The following is a 9,240-nucleotide window of genomic DNA, read 5'->3' as shown; positions in this document are numbered from 1 at the left end:
GTCTGAAATTCTGTTGTAGGGAGACCAAAACTTCTGTTGCAGGGGTCCAAGTCTGAAGTTTGACGAGCTTTGGAAGGGTTTGACTATCGTTGACTTGAGGAGACCTTGACTTGTTGGAAAAGCTTGGAAGGAGGGCTGATTTGGGGCTTATGAGTGAACTTGGTATTGGCATTTGGGTCTTGGATTTCTCATTTGATCTGATTCTATAAGAAGATAAGATATTTTTCTGTGTGTCCCCTTTGGAGGGGTTTTGCCATGGCATGGAGTCTATATTTTGTGTCGATTGTCTTTCATGACTTTCATTGTTTATGATCTGGATAATTGTTTGATGAAAATAATCTAATAAAGAATGAAAAGAAGCTAATATAGGTTCACAAGTAGTTATTAAAGATAGGAGAATTGTTTAAATAACTGCCATACTAGATTCTCCAATAGAATCCAATAAAAAAAGTGTAGTTTGCCCATTGCAGAGTTCCTAAAATTTGTGATACTAAATGATAGATTTGTTTGTCCAAGCAGTGTTCTAGATAAGATGTCCAATTGTACTCCACCTATTTGGATCAGATCTTGATCTCTTATATGTTCGGCATATTTGTGTTTCCAAATATCACTATAGATTTCTCCTTCTCTTTGTATCTAGTGCACCACGTTTTTCCGCCTAGAACTTGATTGAGGAGTTATGGGTCTTCAAGACCTAAACACCCATAGCTTGGGTGTTGTAAAGGTTAGTCCAAGAAATTAAGGCCCATTTTTGTAGCAATGAATGTACCTTGTCAAAGAAAGTTCCTCTGAGTGTTATAGATCAGAGGGATAGCATGGAGAACCAATTTGACGAGAATGAGTCCAACAACAATGTTCAAAGAGAAAAAAATCATCTATCAAGTTTGGAGGTGGGCTTGAAAGAGAGCTCCTCCTAGGTAGCATTGGAAGTAGTATGTTCCATGAGAGGGATGGTTCTGAGATTTCATGTGGTTGACATAAGTGCCAAAAGCTTCCATGAAGTCTTTGTTGAATATATGTTGTCATTGATGGCTCAACAAGTACTTATTGTAGTCAAGAGACTAAGCAGGCGATCAAGGGGAAAACCCAAATGTGGAAGAAAACCCCATATTATGGGTGAACCTCGAATTTGGTTATTGGCACAAAAACAATAGAAGAAAAACCCCAAATTTGGAAAAATGCAAGACTGACTCATCTTTCTTTATTGGGTTATGACTCGAGGATTTACTACAGGGGTCAAGATGGGTATCTTACCTGCCATGTCGTCTCATAAAAAGTTGGAGCCACTCCCAAGGGTTGTTGAAATGGCAAATAGAAAGATAAATTGCAAGTGATGCTTGAATTTTCTTTCCCTAGTAGCACCCATTCCCTTACTTTCTTCATGACACCCATTCCCATTCCTGAATGCTCAAACCTTCCAATTGAATCAAACAAGGGAGGAATTGAACAAAAAGTTTTACTAAATTCCAGTGGACATAGAAGAAACAAAGTTTGCCCAGAGGGATTTCTTAGGTTTCGTTCAAATCAAAGTTATACATTCGTGATCAATTCGAAAGCGTACTTTTGGATTGATAGCATTGTCCTAAAGCCAATACGATTATTAATTACATCCAAGCCTTCGTCATTCTTCTTGGTCATCAATAACTTTGGACCTTCTAGTCATGGAATCAACATAGGACTGGCCTTTGTTGCTTTCAGGAAGCAAAGAGGTACTACTGAAAACTCAATGCATAGAGTTTCCTCTTCAAACGCGTTCCAGAGAAAGCATGTGATTAAAGCTTTGCAGGATTCAAAGAAGAAGGCAGATTCAGATTCTTATGTCTCTGGAAATGCAAACAATAATCTTCCATAAGTGAAGAGTACAAAACTGAAGAAAAATAAAAATTACCAACACTGTCCTTGCAGTGAAACATTTAAATCCATGTCCATACCCTCGGATGGTGATGAGGTGTTAGACATAACAGATTTGGAATCCTTTGATGCGCGTAACATTTCAGAAGATGGAAAAAAAACAAACCATACAACCTTCCTGAACTTGTTTTCAAAGCAATTTGTTAAGAATCGAAAGGTTAGGCTTATGCAAGTTCTCAATAAGTTGGAGGCTGTTCGATTGGATGCTTTGGCCATGGAGTAGTGGAATGAATTCCTCTCCCCCTGTTTGTACTTGTAATGCCAAAACTTATGCCAACGTTAATGATGGTAGTGACCACGCATTGGATGCTACTCAGTTTTCCTTGCTGTCGTCAATGGCAATACCAGAAATTCCCTTAGTGATAGAGCAAAACGAAGTTGGGATTTGAACATACAAACTGAAATGGCAGAGGAAGAGGATGAAGATTTAACTAACAACGAGTGCGTACAGGTACCAGATGTATTTCAAAGCAAAGTCCATCATTTTGGTTATGAGTTGCGCTACAAAATTCAATAAATTTCTCACAGAAAACCCAATGCTTAAGACTTCAAAAGCTCGCTTTCCCAATTTCCTTTAGGCAGCCTGGGCCAGGAAATTTCCTTATTCAGTAATATTGGTTTTGTATTCTTCTTTTTTTCAGAAAGAAAAGCTTTATGTTATATTGAGGCAATATATACAAAATAGATAGGATGGATCTGTTAAAAGATCAATGGATGATCATCTGAAAGAGAGACAGACATAATAGTTCTGATGGATTTGTTGCAAAGATCGCCTGTGAGAAGACTGATAGTCAAAATACATAAGCATCAAAGGATGGTAGAAAAAAACCAAAAGGGGGTTGCCTGCGGAGACAGCCATGATAATAGAGACAAAAAAACCACAAAAGGTCAGCTTCAGCGATTTGGAAAATAGAGAGCAGAGAAAAGAGATAGAACATATTGGTTTTGTATTCTATGTGCTCACATTTGAAAATTTTGAATTTTGAAGTTTAGAGCTAGCCTGTCTTGTTTTAATTATCATTATCTCTAGTGGCTTCGGGCTCTTGATATTGTTGGAGACGAAGATCTGGAAACCATATCTTCAAGCTGAGAAAATTGCGGATTTTTTAAATGGATCCATTTGACTGGATCGATGACAGAGCTCTGTTTTTATAATGTAGGTGTTGGCTCAAGAAATAGACTTAATCACAACAACCATTATTTATTTCTTGAACTTCCTCCTGTACTAATATTAGAGATTTTCAATCGTCTCAATGTAGAGAACTCAACCTTGTTTTCTGAGTATGTATTTTTTTAGGAGGATTTGCCCTGATAGCCATGAATGGAAAATATTATATCGTAAGAGATGGGGGCTTCCTGCACTTCGAAAACCTTCTGAAACATCTGCAGTTGCTAATCTAGCATCCATCTCGTTTGAAGACAACAGATTAGTGATAAGGCGGGGATATTTTAAAAATACACTTTCTTAAAACAAGTAAAAATATTTTCAAAGGCAGCTGCCTAATAATTTTTGTTGGCCAAGTTATAAGAATAAATCAATGGAACACCCAAAGGAAAGACTTGGAAAGTTGTTTTGACTGGGTCAAAACACAATTCCATGGGAACAAACCATGGTATTAATTTTACCATGGGCTTCAAACCATTGTAAAGGTGAGGCAGAAGGAAACCATCCACAAGTATAGGTATATGGTCAAGCCAATCAAGCAGGCCAATCAAGTAGGGTGAATGTGTGAGTAAGAGTGAACATTGAAGGACATATGGGAGGGAGAGCGTTGTTTGGAAAGCAAAAAGATTAACAAAGAGATGAATAGTTTAGATCAGATTGCATAGGCAGTTGAATGATTGAGATTAGATTGCATAATAGAGAGATGTAAAGTGTCGAGACCAATAATAAAGGTTGTTAAAAATAGCAACAAGAAATTCCAATTTAACTTGTCTTTGAATTAAATTGTGAATTATATTCTCATAACAACTTGTAATAGTTAATTAAGTTAAATTGACTTAATTCTAGAGTCATGTAGAGTGATCCATAAATTTTAGGGCCCAGGTTGAGTTCTTTTGAGTTGTGATTAGATAACTTAGTCTAATCTAACTGAGTTATAATGAGTTAAACTAGTTCTAACTGTTGAAGGAACTAGTAGTGGAGTAGTGCACCAGTGCATCACCACTACCACACCAGTTAACTGAAGATTCACTCATAAATAACTCATGCATGTCAGTTCAGAGGAAGATCCGGTTGAGATTAGAGTTCAGGGACATTGTACTATCAATTGTATAATTTTCCGAGTTGTAAAGATGGTGCATGCAATGAATTGAGGACCTATGTTTGGATTGCGCAATTATGGAGAGTGGATTTCCCAATTAAATATGGGTTAATTCCTCTAGGGATTGCGCAAGGAAGCAGGGGCTTGGTAGGCAGCAGAATTGGCTAAGTGTTGGCTTGAGCTGGTATGTGAGGCAGAGAGTTAGATTGTACTAGTGCAAGATTGTTCAGGACAAACAATCATTTCATTTTCTTCTCAGATCTTCTAGTTAATGCAATATAGATAGTCGGGGCTTTTAGCAGTTGCTTTCCCCAAAGAAATATTGTGTTATGTGCGATTGAAATTCTTCTTTTTCTTCTTATTGTTTTGATCGATCAATTTTGGTTTGTGCTAAACAATAGGGTAGATTCTTGTCTTGTGTTTTAGCATATCACGTAAGTTGTTGAAACTACAATAAAAATCTACATCGTATCGGAGTTGAAAACAATGTAGAATAGTCGAACTCGAGTTTGTTGTGCAGGTGAAAATTGAATTTGCGAGTTCATACTTCAGAGCAGCAATATGTCATTCTACAGTTTGCGACTTGAGTATGCCTTGGAGGGCAGCTCAAATTACATAACTTGGAAGGACAGGATGGAGGTAGTGCTGGAAGACAATGGCCTCAAGGAATTCATAGATCATGGCATTCTTAAGCCTCCAACATCATATGTTAAAGACCTCGCTGAATGGAGAAAGTGTGTGGCACAAGTGAGAAGAATTATCTTGGAAGGAGTTCGAGACCACATTGTCTTGACTCTCCACGATAAGAATACTCCATACTCAATGTGGAAGGCATTAATGGACCTGTTTCAAAATAGCAGTGACCATAGGAAGCTGCTACTGAAGGGCAAACTCATAAAGATCAAGATGAAAAAGGGCGAGTCAATTCCGAAATACTTGGCCAAGTTCACTCATTGTCGAGATGAGCTTGGAAGTGTCGGGATTATTGTTGCCGAAGACGATATGGTGAGCCTAGCTCTTCTAGGACTTCCCAAGAGTTGGCACAATTATCAGGACTTTGTCAATGGGAGGGAGAAGCTACCAGATTGGGAACAGTTGTGGTCGGATTTGGTACAGGAAGAGATTCAGAGGAATACTAGAGATGGATCCTCATCAAAGAATGATGATGAGGAAAATTGTGCCTTAGCGGGTAAGGAAAAGAAAGGGAAAGGGAAGGCATCCCATTCCAAATCAAATTCTTGCCATGGAGGCAAGAAGAAGGAAATGTCGAAAGTCAAGTGCTTTCATTGTCACAAGCTGAGACATTTTTCCACAAAGTGTCCACTCAAGAAGGCCGGTAAGAAGCCCTCAGGAGGAGCAGTAGGAGGTGAGGCACTTGCCTCACAATTCGAACTGGACTTTACCCTCATCGCATGTATGGTGTCATCGATGATGGGTAGTGTATGGTACCTGGACAGTGGAGCTTCTTTCCACATAACAGGTAACAAAGAGCTCTTGAGTAACTTGGAGGAGAAGGATCTCCATATGCATATTGAGATGGGTGATGACGGGAGGTATAGTGCTACCAGGCTTGGTACAGTTACCTTTCAGAGGGAGTCAGGTGCTCCCGTCACTTTGCGAGATGTTATATATGTTCCTGGTTTGAAGAAGAACTTGGTATTTGTTGCCATGTTGGAGGATAGAAGTTGTGATGTGATATTTAGTATGGGAAAGGTGTTCATTCGTCACATAGCCACAAGACAGGTGAAGAGGATAGGGGTTTGACATCAAGCATAACCGTTCCAAAACCTCAGCCTTGGCCAAGCACTCTAGTAAAACCAATCATCACATTTGTATTGAAAACTCTTGTGTTGTGGCCAAGATCGATCATTATCACCATAGAAAATTTAGAGAAGCTATTGAAATAGGAAAACACCCTAACAACCTCAACCGCGATGAGGGTTGGAAAATAAGTGATAATTGGATTCCTACTCTAACTAGAAAATCCACCTTCTCCTAGATGTTCCTGGCCCCATCATCACTTGGTCTTTCTTTGGTATACCTACCCTATAATTGATTATAATAATATAATTATTTGAATAATAATAAAATAAGTATTTGAATAACAATAATAATCAAGAAGGTATTAAGTTACTCTTTATATCTTGAATTAATTTTAATTTTAATTTTAATTAAACATTAGCTAACTTAAGTAGCCTTTAATAACTAAAAACTTTACAAAACAATAAATAATAATTAGTAAATAATATAGATATAATAATAGGCTAGAAGCATTAAGACTGAGGAGCATCACTAACTAGATAATCTCAATAACTATTAATAAAGATAAAATAACAATCATTAAAACATTAAGTTCTAACTATTATTTTGAAAATAATAAAATTTCAATTAATTAGACATATAGGAATAAGTTAGTTCATGATCATTATTAATCATTGTGTTTTAATTAGTACTTAACATTTTAAATCATACAATATTTAAACATTATTATCATCACTAAGAATTTGTCATTAAAATTTTGTTATTAACATAAACCAATTAATTATGCAGAAAACTATGAGTTAGTGGATAATCAATAGTATTATTAGGTCACAACATTTAATTATAATCATTTATTCAATAATTAAACAATATAATTATCTAATATTTAATATTCATTAATATAAATTTTTTTTTTTTTGTAAGCTTAGGTAGGTCCTCCTTTTCTATTTATATAAAAGCAAATTGAATCCACATACTGTCAATAGGTGGCCTCAACTTGCCCAATGGGAAACCAAGTTTGTTGGCCACCTATGCATATTATAAGCCATCCAAAATTGGAAAGTTATCAGTCTTTCTACCCAAACAATATATACAGAACTATTTAAAAACCAGTCTTTCATCTTAGGTCCCATAAACATGCATATAAAAGAAAACTAGCCGCTAAAAAAACAGTAACCTGAGATCCATGAGCTCAGTCTATTCCTTGGGCTCTTCCTATTCTGACTCGACACTGGGTCTTCAGCTGAATCTCCATTTGTTGGTGTCATTTCAACGATGCATGGAATGTGTCTCTGTATTTGATCTAATCTTATATCCTGCTTACATAGCTGGAACTGTATGGTCTGCAGGTCTCATTTATAATCTAGCATATCTCTGATTATCAAAGCCATCCCCATGGACACTTGTTCCATCACTTTTCCAACCAGCCTCTTCATGAGCCAGTGCAAATGTAAGGTTTGTTTAAATTGAGAAAGTCTTCCTCTAGTATTTCCAGGATCGGGAATGAGGTCTCTCCATTCCTCCATTTCTTCCTCCGAGTCCTCTTCCATAATCCTTTCCTCCATTTCCTCAATAATTTTCCTTATCCCTTCATCTGTGCCTTTCTTGTAAGCCTTGGCTACTTCCTTCACGGTCTCATCCATGGGTCATCTTCCCATCCTTTTTTCTGAGGTTCTCATATCCTGAGAACGAGGTCCGTTATTTCCCTGACCTCTGCGACCTTGTCCTCTTGCTGCCCGTGCCATGTCTCTAGTCTCTGCTACCTATTCACAATGGACACAGTTCAGAGTTAGGATAAAACTGCCATTACCCGTCCAAATTCCAATTGTTTCATAGGGTTTCTGTTTGCCTGCGCTAGCTCCCCTATGTCAACACTCCTCTGCTCCCAAGTACTCCAAAGAGCCCAGGATGGTACTCACCTTCTCCCTACTCCCTCTGTCCTGCTTCTCTTTCGGACCCCTGGTTACTGTCTCTCCTCCTTTTTCACGTCCTCCCTCCTTGGGTTCCCTCAGGCTGACCCCCTCTCTAAGCAACCCCGGTATAGTGAACACGGGGAGCTTCCCACTAAGATTCTCCTCTCTCTTCCTGCCTTGCTGGCTGACACCACTCCCTCTCTTCACAGCATTCCCCCCTTTAAAGGTCACCCCATTCTTTCTTAACTTTTTGCCCGGCTTCCCCTCACAAGCTCGCTCCTCTCTGCTACCCGAGCTTACCTTTCCTACCCAGAATTTCTGCCTGAAGAAATTTTATGGACTCTCATACCTCCCTGCCACCCTGATACAATCCTTTCTTGCCTTTCTATCCTTAGCCCTGAGCATAGTGCACCCCTCCCTATTATCTTCTAAGCCCTCCATCCTTTTCGGCCTCGAAGCAAAGCTACCGGGTCACTCCCTCTCGCTACTACTGCTTTGTTTGCACAGCATAACCTCTACACGAGGTGTCTCTCCTTCCCTCCCTGACCCAAGTTCCTTTACCCTCCCATCATACTGAATTTTCCTTTGCAAATTACAGAGAAAATACAGTAAACTACCCGAGGCTGGATGCGTGTCTCACTTGCCCGTTGCTCTCCTCCGCCTTCTCCCTTGCAATCTATCCATCCTTCTTTCCTTACCCCTGCTTTCATACTCTGTCGCACCTGCCTGCCGTCCCATCCTCCTTACACCACCGTCCTTACCACCTCTCCTCTTCCCAACATTCCTCACGCCACTTCGCCCATCTGACATCCCCCTTGGGATGCAGTACCTCTCCATGTTCTACGCTATAATCATGCGAGCTACGGTAAGTAGTCCTCGCGTCTCCTGGCTTCTGACATTGCCATTACTTTTGTTTACCCACTCTGTCACCCCGATCGGGGGATTCATTAATAGAAATTTAATATTCATTAATAAAAATTAATAAATAATAATTAGATCTATTTCATATCATTTTCTACACTGTCGGCTCCATCCATTCCCATCCCAACCCTATCCTCTATTTATTACCCTATTCATCTCTGACTTATTCACTCATCTGATCCTGATGATGAACCACAGAGGTTGGTTCAAAATGTTGATTACAAAAAACATAAATGCGATGACTCTGGAAGATATCACCACATAGAATCTCTACAAGTTGGAGGTAGAAGATTGCGCTGCCTTGAGCACGAAAGCAAAGAAGGTACAGAACCGAGACATCGGTGAGTTGTGGCACAGGAGGTTGGGTCACTTGCATCATGGCGCTTTGAAAATCATGTAGCAAATTTCTACTGGTCTTCCAAAAGGTACATAAAAGTAGGTTGACACATGCAAAGGGTGTACTTTGGGAA

This window comes from Pinus tabuliformis, chromosome Q (genome assembly GCF_031772625.1).
Source record: "Pinus tabuliformis cultivar Carrire ecotype Pingquan chromosome Q, CPIR1, whole genome shotgun sequence".
NCBI lineage: Eukaryota > Viridiplantae > Streptophyta > Pinopsida > Pinales > Pinaceae > Pinus > Pinus tabuliformis.
Note: the sequence above shows the minus strand (reverse complement) of the source record.